The sequence below is a fragment of the Mustela nivalis genome (assembly GCF_964662115.1).
Source record: "Mustela nivalis genome assembly, chromosome: 13".
NCBI lineage: Eukaryota > Metazoa > Chordata > Mammalia > Carnivora > Mustelidae > Mustela > Mustela nivalis.
Genome location: NC_139032.1, coordinates 23,292,334 through 23,305,099, shown reverse-complemented (window position 1 = coordinate 23,305,099; position 12,766 = coordinate 23,292,334). Strand labels below are relative to the sequence as shown.

Here is a 12,766-nt window from a genome sequence, read left to right as displayed (position 1 = left end):
TAAGGGGGATCTCCATCCCTGGATCCCACTTTCATGCTAGCCCACTAAATATATAATACCTTCTCTGTCCTTCAGGTTGCCCTTCTATGAGAGGGGATTAAGAAATATGCATTGAGATTGCAGCCCAAGATGACAGAGGAGTAAGAGACCCTACTTTTGTCTGGTTGCAGGAATTCAGCTAGATAGCAATCAAATCATTCTAAACACCTGTGAAATCAAGGGGCGATTGATGAAAAGAACACCTGCAACTCTACAAACAGAAAAGTGAGCATGTTCTGCCAGGTAGGAGGTGGAAAGGAGGGAATCCGTGGCGATATATGGGAAGGTAATCAATGAGGGGTAGGAAGCCTCCATTAGCTGGCTACAGGCAAGTGATAGAGTAACAGAGCACAAAATCAGAACTTTTAGAAGGCAGCTCCAGTGAAGGACGTCCCTGCCTGAAAGCCTCCTAGGTGCTGAAGCAGACAGAATCCTAGGAGGGGCAATGTGGTCTCAGGATTCCCGGGATCATGGAAAGAACAGGGGTGCCTGAGTGTGACAGAGTTCCTAGGCATCAGAACCTTCAACAGAGGTATATGGAAAATATTCCAAAACGGGGGTATGTGCTCTAAGATCCTTAATACTGCCTTTTCCAATAGTTGAGTGACCCATTCTCTCTGATATTCAGGCTATGAGAATTAAATTTGAGAAGATGGATGTGCTATATTAAATATATTAACAAGAACAGAAATTAAACCTTGCAACCTGTAGGGTTCCCTTCCTCTATAACATTGGCTAAGTCTATAGAAGCTGAAGGTTACTTCTACACACCTATGGTCTGGGAGCTAAGGCAAAAGAGAGAGACTGTGGTAGAGCTGCTTGAGCCATATTACACCAGCTTCCCTACCCACCCCCCAGTTTGAATACTGGTAAGTCAGGTGGTTCTCAGGGTTTATTTTACTTAACCATTCAGGATAAACCCAAACTACTTTTCCTCCCTATATAACCTTTCCTTCTTTCTTTGGATGCTGCAGTCTCTTTGATGGTTACTTACCAGGTGCCACTTCATTTAGCCATTAAACAGTTTTGACCTTAATGACTTGGATATGAATGAGGACAAAAATCCACATGGCACTTTTTGCCACTTTTGCTTCAGCAAACTGAATAGGGTGTCCAAGATGAAACCCTTGTAATTACACCTCCCCTTAAGCATAGGTTGGACTTAGTGATTTGCCTCTGAGTGATAGAATAGGTTATAGGATGTCATTTCCATTACTAGTTTCCAAAAGATTGTAACTTCTATGTTGTTTGCAAACTCTCTCCTTGCTTTGATGAAGCAAGTTACCATGCTGGAGAAGCCCATTTTATAAGGAGCCAGTCAGCCCCATCCAAGAGTCAGCAAGGGTACTGAGGATTTCATTCCAACAGACTTTGAGGAACTGCATCCTGCCAGCAACTATGTCACTGAGTGCGGGAGTTTGTCCTTCCCCAGTCAAGCCTCCAGATGAGAATGTAGTAGCCTCAGCTGTCACCTCAAATGCAGCCTTGAATCAGAGAATCCAGGTAGGCCTCACCCAAATTTCTGACCCACAGAAGCCATGAGGTAATAAGTATGTATTTTTTAACCCACTAAATTTTGGAATAACCATTACACAGCAATAGATAATTAAGGTACCCCTCAATTACTGTAATCTTGGGGTAAAATGTTGCATGTCTGGGAAGGAAGGCACCATTTAGGAGGACGACGTCCCTGGAGGTACACTGGAGGTACGATCTTCATGCTCAAAGACTATCCTGTGTATTCATATGTTGAAATGGTATCACTGGTCCTGAGTAGCCTCCAGGAGGTGAGGCCTAGCTGACATAGTATCCTACCTGACAAATAGTTTGGGAGCAGATGAAAGATAGTTTTAATCAAGTTCTAGACTTTAAGGGTTTTTCTCACTATTTGTAAAGGCCTGAAGGTTTTCAGAGTAAGCACATTACACTTCTTATGAAAAAAAGTAAATGTTTTAAATACAGGATATTGGAGCAGGTTCAAATAAAGGACCCCAGGATAAAAGTGAGAAGGTCACTGTCTGGCTTTGTACTAGGGACTGGTGTACTTGTAGAAGCCAAAAGCGTTAACTACTAAGAGTTGAATGCACTGCTTCCTTTCCTTAAGCACAAGCCCCAGCCCCAGTCCCAGTGCAGTACACAGAGAACACCACTCTCTATTAGAAAAAAACATTTATTGAGGAGGATTAATATTCTTGGTTGTGCTGAAGGTGTTTCTCATCAGAGGATATATTGTCATGAAAATTGTAAAGCTTTCTCAACAAGGACTGAATGATTTCTTCAGAGAAATTGTTCTCCCTGGAAGTGCTGGAGAAGCATTTTCTGTCTGAGTAGAAGAGTCAAATTGCTAAACACAGTACTTTCATCAGGGTCACCCCTGGTGGCCCGAAGGACCTGGCATACTTGATGCACACAGGTGGGTTTTGGATGAGGCACAGACTCAGAGAAGTCAGAGAAGAAGGGCATTGACTCTGGCTTAATAGCTGATTCTCAAAAGCCTCAGGTTTCTGGGGCTGTCTGAGCCTCTTTCTGTTCTAATTTTTGTAGGACAGTTCTGGTCAGCACAGACAGATTCTTGGCTGCAGGACTTGATACTTGCCCGTTTCTCTTGTTGTGGATCAGAAAGAGCCCAATATTTGGAGGGAGGGCTCTTGTCATGCCCTACCTGGGCCTATAGTTCCTCCTGCTGCTGGCTTAACTCTGAGGCCTCAGATATGTACATATGTTCCAGCTTCTCTTCTAGGACCTTCCCAATGGTAGTGAGCTTGTGAGCTTCAGGAGGCCGATCACTCCCAAAAGTAGCCACACTTTCAACTGGGTCTTGGTGCTGCAGTAAGGTGGACATGAACTTGGCTTTTTGCTGGGGACTTTCTTGATGCCCTGTGATTTTTTCCTTGGAATTTATCCACTGAGAAAATTGCCTCATCTTTTTTCTGAAGTAACTTTCAAGAGGAAACTGTTCATTCTGTGACAGAGTTGGGGAAACGTGCTCTAATTTTCTGTCCTCAGCATGAGGATTCTCCTCTCTGCCTACAGATGTCCCTACTCCTGAGTCCTCACTTCTGCATTTTCTTGCTTTGGGATCCTGAGGTCTCGCTTTCATTGCACTTCTTCTTTGTGAGAAATTCATAGGCTGGCCCTTACAGATGGTCAGCTTCAAGTCCAAGGGTTCCTGCATCTGCTCCATGCTAATTCTGCTGTCCTACAGTTGGACATGCAGCACCTGGGATGCTTCTATGTCCCCGCTGCACACACTCTGGGACTGAGTCAGTGAAGCCTTAGAAGTCAAGCTCTCTGAAGGAAGGGGCATGTCAGTGGGACATCCTTGATCCTGGTTATGCTCCTCACTCTCCAGTTTAAACTTTAACTCACTCAGGATCTGTCTTTTCAGGTCTGATAGTTTAGAATCTTGGGGAACCAGTATTTTTGGTGAGAGGTGTTCGTGGTCAGGGCAGCATCTACTTTAATCATGTTGACATTTGTCATTTTGGAGCTTCCTAGCTCATTGGTTGTCAAGGTGTCCCAAGACTGGGTTTGAAGGATACAGAGCTTCTCGGTATCGAATATATCCTTGGAAAGGTTGGACATAGCAAAATGTTGTAAGTTCTCCTCCACCATCACTTTGCCCTGTTGCATTTCTACTCTGTTACTGGAACTCACATTCTCATGCCTTGGCTCATATCTAGCCCCATCTTGCCTTGTGGGCACCTCTGGGCCACATGTGTTGTCTTGTCCAGTCTCACTGGCTCACTTGAGCTCTGATGCTGTGTGTAAGGGGCTAAAAACTCTGGCTTTTGCACTCAGCTATTTGGATACACTCTGTAGTCTTATGGTCAGTGTCAGAGTGTGATGCCTTCAGGCCCCCCTGTCCTTCATTGCCCACAGATGACATAGCGGGGAGAGGATGATCCGCAGTGGGGACCGACTTTGTTGTTCTCACCCTGTTTCCCAGAAAAGGTTTAGAGCTTCCCTCAAGGGGTTTTAAAAACTCAGTTTTGGAACCCACCGAAGAAATATGCATGGCTGAGGAGTGAGAGTCAAGTTGGGGGAGAGGCCATGTTTTGACTTTTGTCAACATATAGAATCTTATGGATTCAAGAACCCTGAGGGGTTTTCTCACTCATGCGAAATCTAATAATATGGGCCACTAGCACCTGTCGTGTACTGCGATCAAGAAAAGAATGCTCTAGAGTGATGCTCTGGCAGTAAACCCTACCCACCATTGTCTTTTTAGAATCTGTGTTTTTCGTAGCAGTCTGGGAACTCCCAAAGAAAGGCAATGTATTGTCATCAGCTAGCCACGAATAACACACACCTAAAGGAATCCTACCCACAGTGATCTGCCAAAACTTCTTGTTCATATGTAAACTAAGATTATTTCTCATTTGTTTCTGGTCTCTGTCCTTCCTTGAGACATTCAATAATTCATTCCCCAAGTGATTCCTTGAATGAAACACACAGTTCCTTGTTGTCTCTAAGGCAGCCCTCGCTAGGTGGCATTCTGAGATCCTCTGTGGGCTGTCTTCTGGACTCTTCTCTAGGATATACCCAAGATTCTTCCTCATATCTTTTCTTAGCTGGAACGTTGTTTGGACCCTCTCATGGAAACTTCCGGGGAGACTCAATTCAGTCTTTGCTAGATCCCTGTTACTATGGCCCTGGAACTCAGAGAATTGTAAGTGAACATGTCTGCCTTTTTGCTGAGAGAGTTCTGATAATGTATGCTGAGGCTCCATCACTGCTAGGGAGTCTAGATTTCTACAGTCATGGAGGCACCAGTGTGGGATTACCTTCCTTGGGCTATGTAACTCCAGTGTCTCCTGGGGTTCACAGATGATATGAAAATGGCCAGGAAGGATGGAGACTGGTACATAGGCATGGGATGACCGGCTAACCAATGCAAGGTTGGGAGCTTGAGGACAAATGGTTTCTTTAGGTTTCTGGAACATGAGGACTAAAGCCCACAAACTTTCCTGTTGCTTCTGCAACATGTGCCTTCCCAGGTGTTGATTTTTAGTCAAGATAGGAGAGTCTGATTCATTCTTGGATCTATGGAAAGACACTCCACAGTCCCTAATCTGGGATGAAGAAGGTGGTATGATCAGGAGGCAAGATTGAAAATGGGCGTGGGTGTTCACATTAGTGAAAGTTAGGGGCTGGGATGGGGACAGGGTTTGAGGCAAGGAATGGGGATGTACAATGGGGAGAGGAAATGGTTGGGAATGAGGAAGTGGTGGAGGTGCTTTCATTTTGGTGGCAGAAGTATTATGAGTTCCATTGAATAAGACAAAGTGATACTCTAGTGGGGAAATACTACTAGAAAACAGGAGAGTGGCTACTAAGGACTCACTGTGCAAAGAAGGAAGACCCTAGAAGAGCTGGCTATATTTCTGATGCAAGTTTTCTGCCAAAGCTTTGACATAGAGGAGCTTTTGATAAATAGAGAGCTGCTCTGGTTTGCCTTCATTGTTCCAGCCACTTTTGGAGGCTGTGGTGACCTGTCCATCAAACAGATGCAACAAATTCCCTAAAGATGTGCATTGGTATTCTGACCACATTTGTTTGGAAAATGGCCCCTCCTCTTTTACTTTCTTCTCTAAAATCTGGAAATCCATTCTCTTCTTAATTTATCTCTCCAAGAGAGTCTGAAAGTTAAGGCCAGGGAAAGAAATTCCACTGGCCTCCTTGTTCATAGTAGCAGTCTCTCCAGAAATAGGTTTCTGGTTGGTGGAGGTAAACTTGCTCTTGCTGAACATCAGAGTGTGATAATGTGGGAAGGAAAGGAACATGTTCTTGGCATGGGCCTGGCAATAGGAGAATTCTGAACCTGATGGGTTTGAGCAGTCATTACCTCTGATTGTGGGGACATAAGTAGACAACCCACCAGGGTTATCTGGAGATGATTTATCAGGAACAGGTTTCAATGAGATGGAAATCGATTTAGATTGAATCACAGTTAAAGGGTAGTCTGGCAGTGGTGAAACAGACAGAGTTGCTGGTACATGATGACAAGCAAATGCATCAGTGGGATTCCCCGTCTGAAACAGATTTGGTAAGAGGTTGATACCCTGTGAAATGGTGAGGTCAAGAGCAGAGATGGTATTCAGAGGTAAAGTGGCCTCTGGTTGTCTGAGCATCATATGGTAGTAAAGAAGTCAAAGGAAGGGGTAGAGGTATGCAATGGTTCTCTGGGAATAAAGAATCCTGGGCTTTTGGCTCTAGTGACAGGGAGTTCCCAGGGCTGAGAGTAAGAAAAAGTCAGCTAAAGGGGTCATTAGGTTAGGTGAGAAGATGGAGGGGATTGAGGGGAAGGCTCAGGCAAAGAGGCTGGTATTAGGTCTCCTGGAGCAACTGTAGAGAAGTCAGGAGATGAAGTGAAAGATGAGTGAGTCACAGGAGCTATAAAACCAAGGGGATCAGAGAAGGAGTAGCATCTTCCAGGGCCTCTGGGAGCAGCAGCCAATTCACCTCAGCAGTTGTGCTGTTACACACCCCACAGAAGGGTGTGTAATAGTTGATGAAAGTGGATGGTATCATGATGCCAGCCTAGGGGCTGTGGGAGACAGGAGGTAAAAAACTGCAACCAGGACCAGAACAAACATATATGACCCTGGTTGGTCTGGCAAAGGTAGCCCCCCACCCACCAGCATCCCAAGATTTTCAAACTCTAACTCTGAGAATGTTCCTTCTCGTGTCAATTCCAGGCTTCCCCGAGGCCCTAGAAATATATAGTCTCTGCTTAAAAGAGTGGTACAGGAAAGAAGGTAATGTTTACTCACCTTTACAGAATAGAAAGCACCTTTCTTGCCTCCCCTACTTCTGACAAGTTCTCTACTCCGAGAAACCAGGAGAATGATGAAGAAGAAGCAAGAGATCTTATAAGAGGCTGAATAGAGAGTCCTTTAAAGATATCCTTGGTAGATTGGACTTGGAGAGCTCCAAGAATTAGGATACAAGGTCACATGATAAATGATAATAATAAGACTTAAATTATTTTATCATTCGCAATGGGCTTTTGTATGTATTATCTATCCCATGTGATACTGGAAACCACCTTATGTGAAACATAGGTCAATGCTACCTTAAAGAGGAAGTTGAGTATCCATGATGTCACAGGTCTTTCAGAAAGTCTCAGAACTTCAGAAATTCTGACTCTTAGTGTCTCATATGGCCTCCTGTTGCACAGCAGATCCATCACTGCTTCATGCTCCATCATGGTCAGAGCAGGGAATCTGAGAAGGGTTTTGCATTCTGTGTTTCCACGAGCCTCTCCTCTGAGGGCTCTGTTTTCTGATAGGGAATGTATCTAGCAATTGGCATCCTCAGAGATCATGGACCTGAGCCCTCACAGAATGGACAGGAAGGGTCAGCCTTGGAGAGCTCAGGTGGAATAGGGAGAACCTTACCTTTCAGAGTCCTACATTTCCTCCTCTTGGCTCTCCCCTGATGCTAGAATGAAAAGGAAAGAATGAAGGGTGGGGACTCATCTTTCACTCTTCTCTCAGAAATGGAGACATTCTTGATCCAAGAACATCAGGACTATATTGTAATTTATAGAACTTTGTCTTCCTTGCTTTTATCAATTTTTAAGGTTTTATTTTGAAAAACAAAGGAGGATTTTGTCTGGGAGGTCCACACTCGATGTTCTCACCAGAAGTTCTTTGCTCAATGATGACATACAAACTGAATCCCGACAGTCACATCTGTGTTCCCTTAGGTAGACCCTGTATCCTAGGCTATAACTCAGACCCCAGTCTCTTCTCAGAGGCTCACCACTGTTCTTCTGATCAGCCCAATGTGAAGGCAGGCTTGATTGCGTGATGCTTGACATGGGAATGTGACTCATGATCAAGACTTGGGAAAATTTGTTTTCTTACACAGACGTCATTCTCTTGAAATAACCCAATCCAGAACTGCAGAATCATTGTGTTTGGGATTTTATCCAAGAGCCACCACCATACACAAATAGACTATGTGTTTCAAGTGGAAATATTAGTACTTTCTTAATCCTTCGCCCTGTCAGATCTCCTTTCCTGGAGGAGTTAATGTCTATTCTTTCCTTAGACTTCCCATTTTAGGTGTTTCTCTGACCCTACCAAACTCATTTAGAAATGTGGGAAGAGGAACAGGAAAATAAAGACCCATTCTCTGAAGGGCAACTTCTGGCTCCAGATATAACATTTTAGAAGCTTGGGAGTCATTGCTTCAGTCCATGAAAGATGTAAAATGCTGAACAGACTAAAAATCAATGACATTTCTTGGAATCATAGTGTCAAACCACTACCTCAAATCTTCTGAGAGTGTCAGTGCAGAAAATCATACCTAAGATTCACTTACTTGAAGCAGAAGGCACTGGAGGCTCAACAGTGCTCTCCTGGTACAAAACTTAAACGGACACTTTGACAAATTGCTGGAGGATTCATATGGGCTAGTTTGAGAGTGAGAAACTCCCAGAGTCACAACCAATGGGGCCTCCCATTTATTTATGGGTTATATTACCAGGAACCCCACCTTGTTCTCATAGTAAACTACAAAGAAAAAAAAAAAAAAAAAGCTCTTGCTTCTGGCAGAGGAGTGTAGTGTCTGAGAGAAAGGAGAAAGGTAACCCATTTTGAAAACATTGTGAATTATTCCCAGTGTGTTTTCCATAACAGAAGCCTGCTCAGCAGGGAAAAGCCTATCAGAGCTTTATGCCCCATGGGAGAAGGTAAATTACCCAACTACAGCTGCCCCCTCTAGCTTTCCTCTCTTATCTATAGAGTGGTAGAAAACAAAACAGAAATCTTTGAAATATTAGTGAACATCACAATCCAGGAACATAAGACCATTAAAAGACGAATGATTAACCATCTCACCTCCCCTGACACCTTACTACCGTATTGACAGCTCTGTGTAGGAACAGGATCATAGCTAAAAAAGAGCTGCAAGGTATAGGTTTTATTTAGAGAGATTTAGGGAAATTAAAGACACTAGAGGAGACAAAAACAAGGACAATAGAGGAAACTGTAGCCTCTTATATGTGTAGCTACAGTAAATATTAAAGACACCCTAACACCTAACCAGATTAGCATAAGACTTCATATTAAAAGTCTCTTTATTTCAGTTCCCATTACCCAATACATTATGTTTGGCTTTCAAAGAAAAATTACAAGGCATGCTAAAAGGCAGGGAAAAGCAAACTGATAAGACAAACTAAGCATCAGATGTACATTCAGATATGATACATTTCAGAATACTCATACAAAGAAGCTAAAATAACCATGACTATTATGTTAAGGGCTCTACTTGAAAAGGTAGACAATATATGAAAGCAGATGATGCATGTAAGATGAGAAAGGGAAATTCTATGAAAGAATCAAAAGGAAATGTTAGAAAACAAAAGCAGTATGACAAATGAAGAATGCCTTTGATTAACTCCTCTGTAGGTTGCATAAAGTTAAGGAGAGAATATGTGAGTCTGCATAAACGTCAGTAGAAACTTTCTAAACTGAAATACAGAGAGGAAAATAATTTTCTTAATGATAAAATCTAGAATATCCAAGAACTGTGTTTCAAACTGTATAATAGATATGTAATTGGAAGACCAGAAGAAGAAAGAACAGAAAAAATGTTTGAAGTAATAATGACCAAGGATTTTCCAAGATAATGACAGGTTAGCGATACATTGTAGAAGTTTAGAGTACACCAAGCAGGGAAATATTAAAAAGGTCTATACCTGAACATATCATATTCAAACTTTATGAAAAAAAAATATAAAATTTTAAATAATCCAGAGGTAAATAAAAACCCTACTTCTAGAGAGAGAAAACATAAGAATTAGGATCTATTATCATAAACCATGAAAGTAAGAGATTGGAGTGAAATGTTTAGTGTTGAAAGAAAAAAAACACCAATCCAAAATTCTATATCTAGTGATATTATCTTGCAAAAGTAAAAGAGAAATAAAAACTTAGACAAATAAAAACAAGGAATTCATCAGCAACATATCTGCCTTCCATAAATGTTAAAAGAAGTTTTTTGTCGAGAAAGAAAATAACTCAGATCTACATAAAGGAAAGGAAGAGAAGGAATGAATGAGGATCAAATAAAACTTTCATTCATCTTATTCTCAGTTGAGCTAATAATGACAGTGTGTTGGGTGATTATAGTATATGGATAAGTGAAATGAATGCCATCAGTGGTACAAGGGACAGGAGGAATTGGACACTCCTGCACTATCTATGAAGTGGACTTAGAGTAGTTCTTATATGAAAGTGGACTTAGAGTAGATGTAAATATATATTACAAACTCTAGGGCAACCACTAAAATATTTTTAAACAGAGAATAAGTCGTTGACTAACAAAAGTGAGAAAATAGAATTATATGTAATGCTTTTTTAAAACCAGAAAAGATAGAAAAAGAGGTGAGGAATAGGTATAATGAATAGCAAATAGTACGGAGAAGGTAGAGATGTTAATCCTACTATATATATAAAAATCACTTGGGGCACCTGGGTGTTTCAGTAGGTTAAGCGGCTGCCTTCTGCACATGTCCTGATTCAAAGGTCCTGGGACTGAGTCCTATATGGGGCTCCTGGCTCAGTGTAGAGCTTGCTTCTCCCTCTCCATCTGTCTGCTGCTCTGCCTACTTGTGCTCCCTCTCTTGGTCAAATAAATAAATAAAATCTTAAAAATTAAATAAATGAAATCACTAAATGGAAGTAGTCTGAATTCACCAATTAAAAGAGGAGACTGTCAGAGCACATTAAAAAAAAAAACCAAGACCTAATTATATGTTGTCTATAAAATACTCGCTTTAAATATAATGATACAGATAGATTAAAAGGAAAGAGACAGAGAAAAATGTATCATGCTAACACTAATGAAAAGAAAATAGGAATAATTCTATTATTTTGGACAAAGCAAACTTCAGAACATGGAAAATTATCAGCAGTAAAGAAGAGCATTGCATAACAACAAAGACATCAATTCTCCAAGAAGACAGAACACTCCTTAACAGGTACACATGTAAGAACATAGTGTCAAAATATGTGAGGCAAAAAACTGGTATAATTGCAAGAAAAAACGGATGAATCCACTGTTATTGTTGGAGATTTCAACAACCCTTCTCAGAAATGGGCAGATTCAGAAGGCAGAAAACCAGTAAAGATACAGTTGCCCCAAACAAACATCATCAATCAACTTGCTCTAATTGACATTTATAGAATACCTCATCCAACCACAGAATACACATACTTCTCAAGCTCACATGGAACGTTCGCTAAGATGGACTATATTGAGGGCCATAAAACACACATTAACAAATATAAAATAGAAATCACACAAAGTGCGTTTTCAGACCCTAGTGGACTTAAACTAGAAATCAACTACAGAAAGATAACTGGAAATCCCAATATGTTTAGATTAGATTAAATGACACACAACTAATACTCAGGCCATGAAAGGAGACTCCAAAGGAAAGAAATATTTTAAACCAAATGAAAATTAAAGTACAACTGAAGGGGCACTTAGGTGGCTCAATCAGTATGCATCTGGCTCTTGGTCTCAGCTCAGGTCTTGATCTCAGGATCATGAGTTCAAGCCCTGTCTTGGGCTCTACACTGAGCATAGAGACTCATAAAATAAAAAATGAAATGAAATGAAATGAAATAAAATATAAAATAAACTACTTAAAATTTGTAAGATTCAGCAAAAGCATCATTTGGAAGTTGTTTTGAATTCATCTATTTGAAAAGAAAGATTTAGTATCTCTTAGGGACTCTAATTACCTGATTGACATTTTCTTACTTGACTTGAATGATTCAGTGTTGGCCCTAGACACCCAATCCTTTCCCTTCCATATGAGGAGGGTTTGCCAGTAACGACAGCCTTATTTTCTGCTCTTGAACTGAATCCACAGCTTCACCATTGTCCCTCCCAAAGGAAAGTACACTTCTAGCCTGCCCCACTTCACATACCCTCCCTTGACTGCAGGACGTATGTCTGTTAAGAAAAATCCCTCTACACATCTTTGAATGTCTGGAATTGTTTTAAATAGGCCCCTAGGACTCACAACTATACAAACATCCTTCAAAGTCTGAGCAAGATAAGCTCCACCCAAAAAAATTTCCAGGTAAGAAGAACTTATAAATATGGCACATCAAATTGATTTTTCAAACCTGCCCTTGTTCTAAAAGAGGCTGAGAAACTGATCCCAATTAAAGGAAACTAAAGATACACAGCAACTGGATGTATATGATTCTAGCCTAAATCCTGTAAGGAGGTTTACACACACACACACACACACAGGACATTACTTGATAAATTGATAAAAATGGGATTTGAGTGGGAGAATAGTTAAGTTTTACATCAACGTGAAATTTACCAAAGGAGATAAATGTGCTGTCAGAGAATATTCTTTTTCATAAGAAATACACTATGAAATATTCAGGGAGAATGTGTGTGATGCATGAATTGTACTCTCAAATATTCAAGAATATATGCATCATTTTCATATGCATATATCTGTCTTCCTATATATAGAGAAGGGGAAGGAGAAAAGGAGAGAGAGATTGTAAACAGGTCAAAATCTTAATAGGTACATCTGGATAAAGTGTATATGGCTTTACCACCCATGGCTTTTCCATCTATGCAACTTTTCCACAACTTTATTTTCAAATACATTTTAAAAATTAATTTAACCCAACCTTTGAGATTTCTGGCTTTGATTCCAGAAGCTACTGCCTCCACC

The 12,766-nt window shown here is 41.0% G+C and overlaps 1 pseudogene across 1 annotated transcript in view; it reads right to left on the bottom strand.

Annotated features, from left to right (window-relative positions):
• LOC309846291 (spermatogenesis-associated protein 31D1-like) overlaps positions 1-7,249 on the bottom strand; it is a 911,407-nt pseudogene extending 904,158 nt beyond the window's left edge. The window contains exons 1-2 of the transcript in view: positions 7,118-7,249; positions 5,888-6,104 (exon numbers count right to left, since the gene is read on the bottom strand). The product of the transcript in view is annotated as a spermatogenesis-associated protein 31D1-like (transcript). The remainder of the gene's footprint in view (positions 1-5,887; positions 6,105-7,117) is intronic.
• Positions 7,250-12,766: the final 5,517 nt, after the last annotated feature.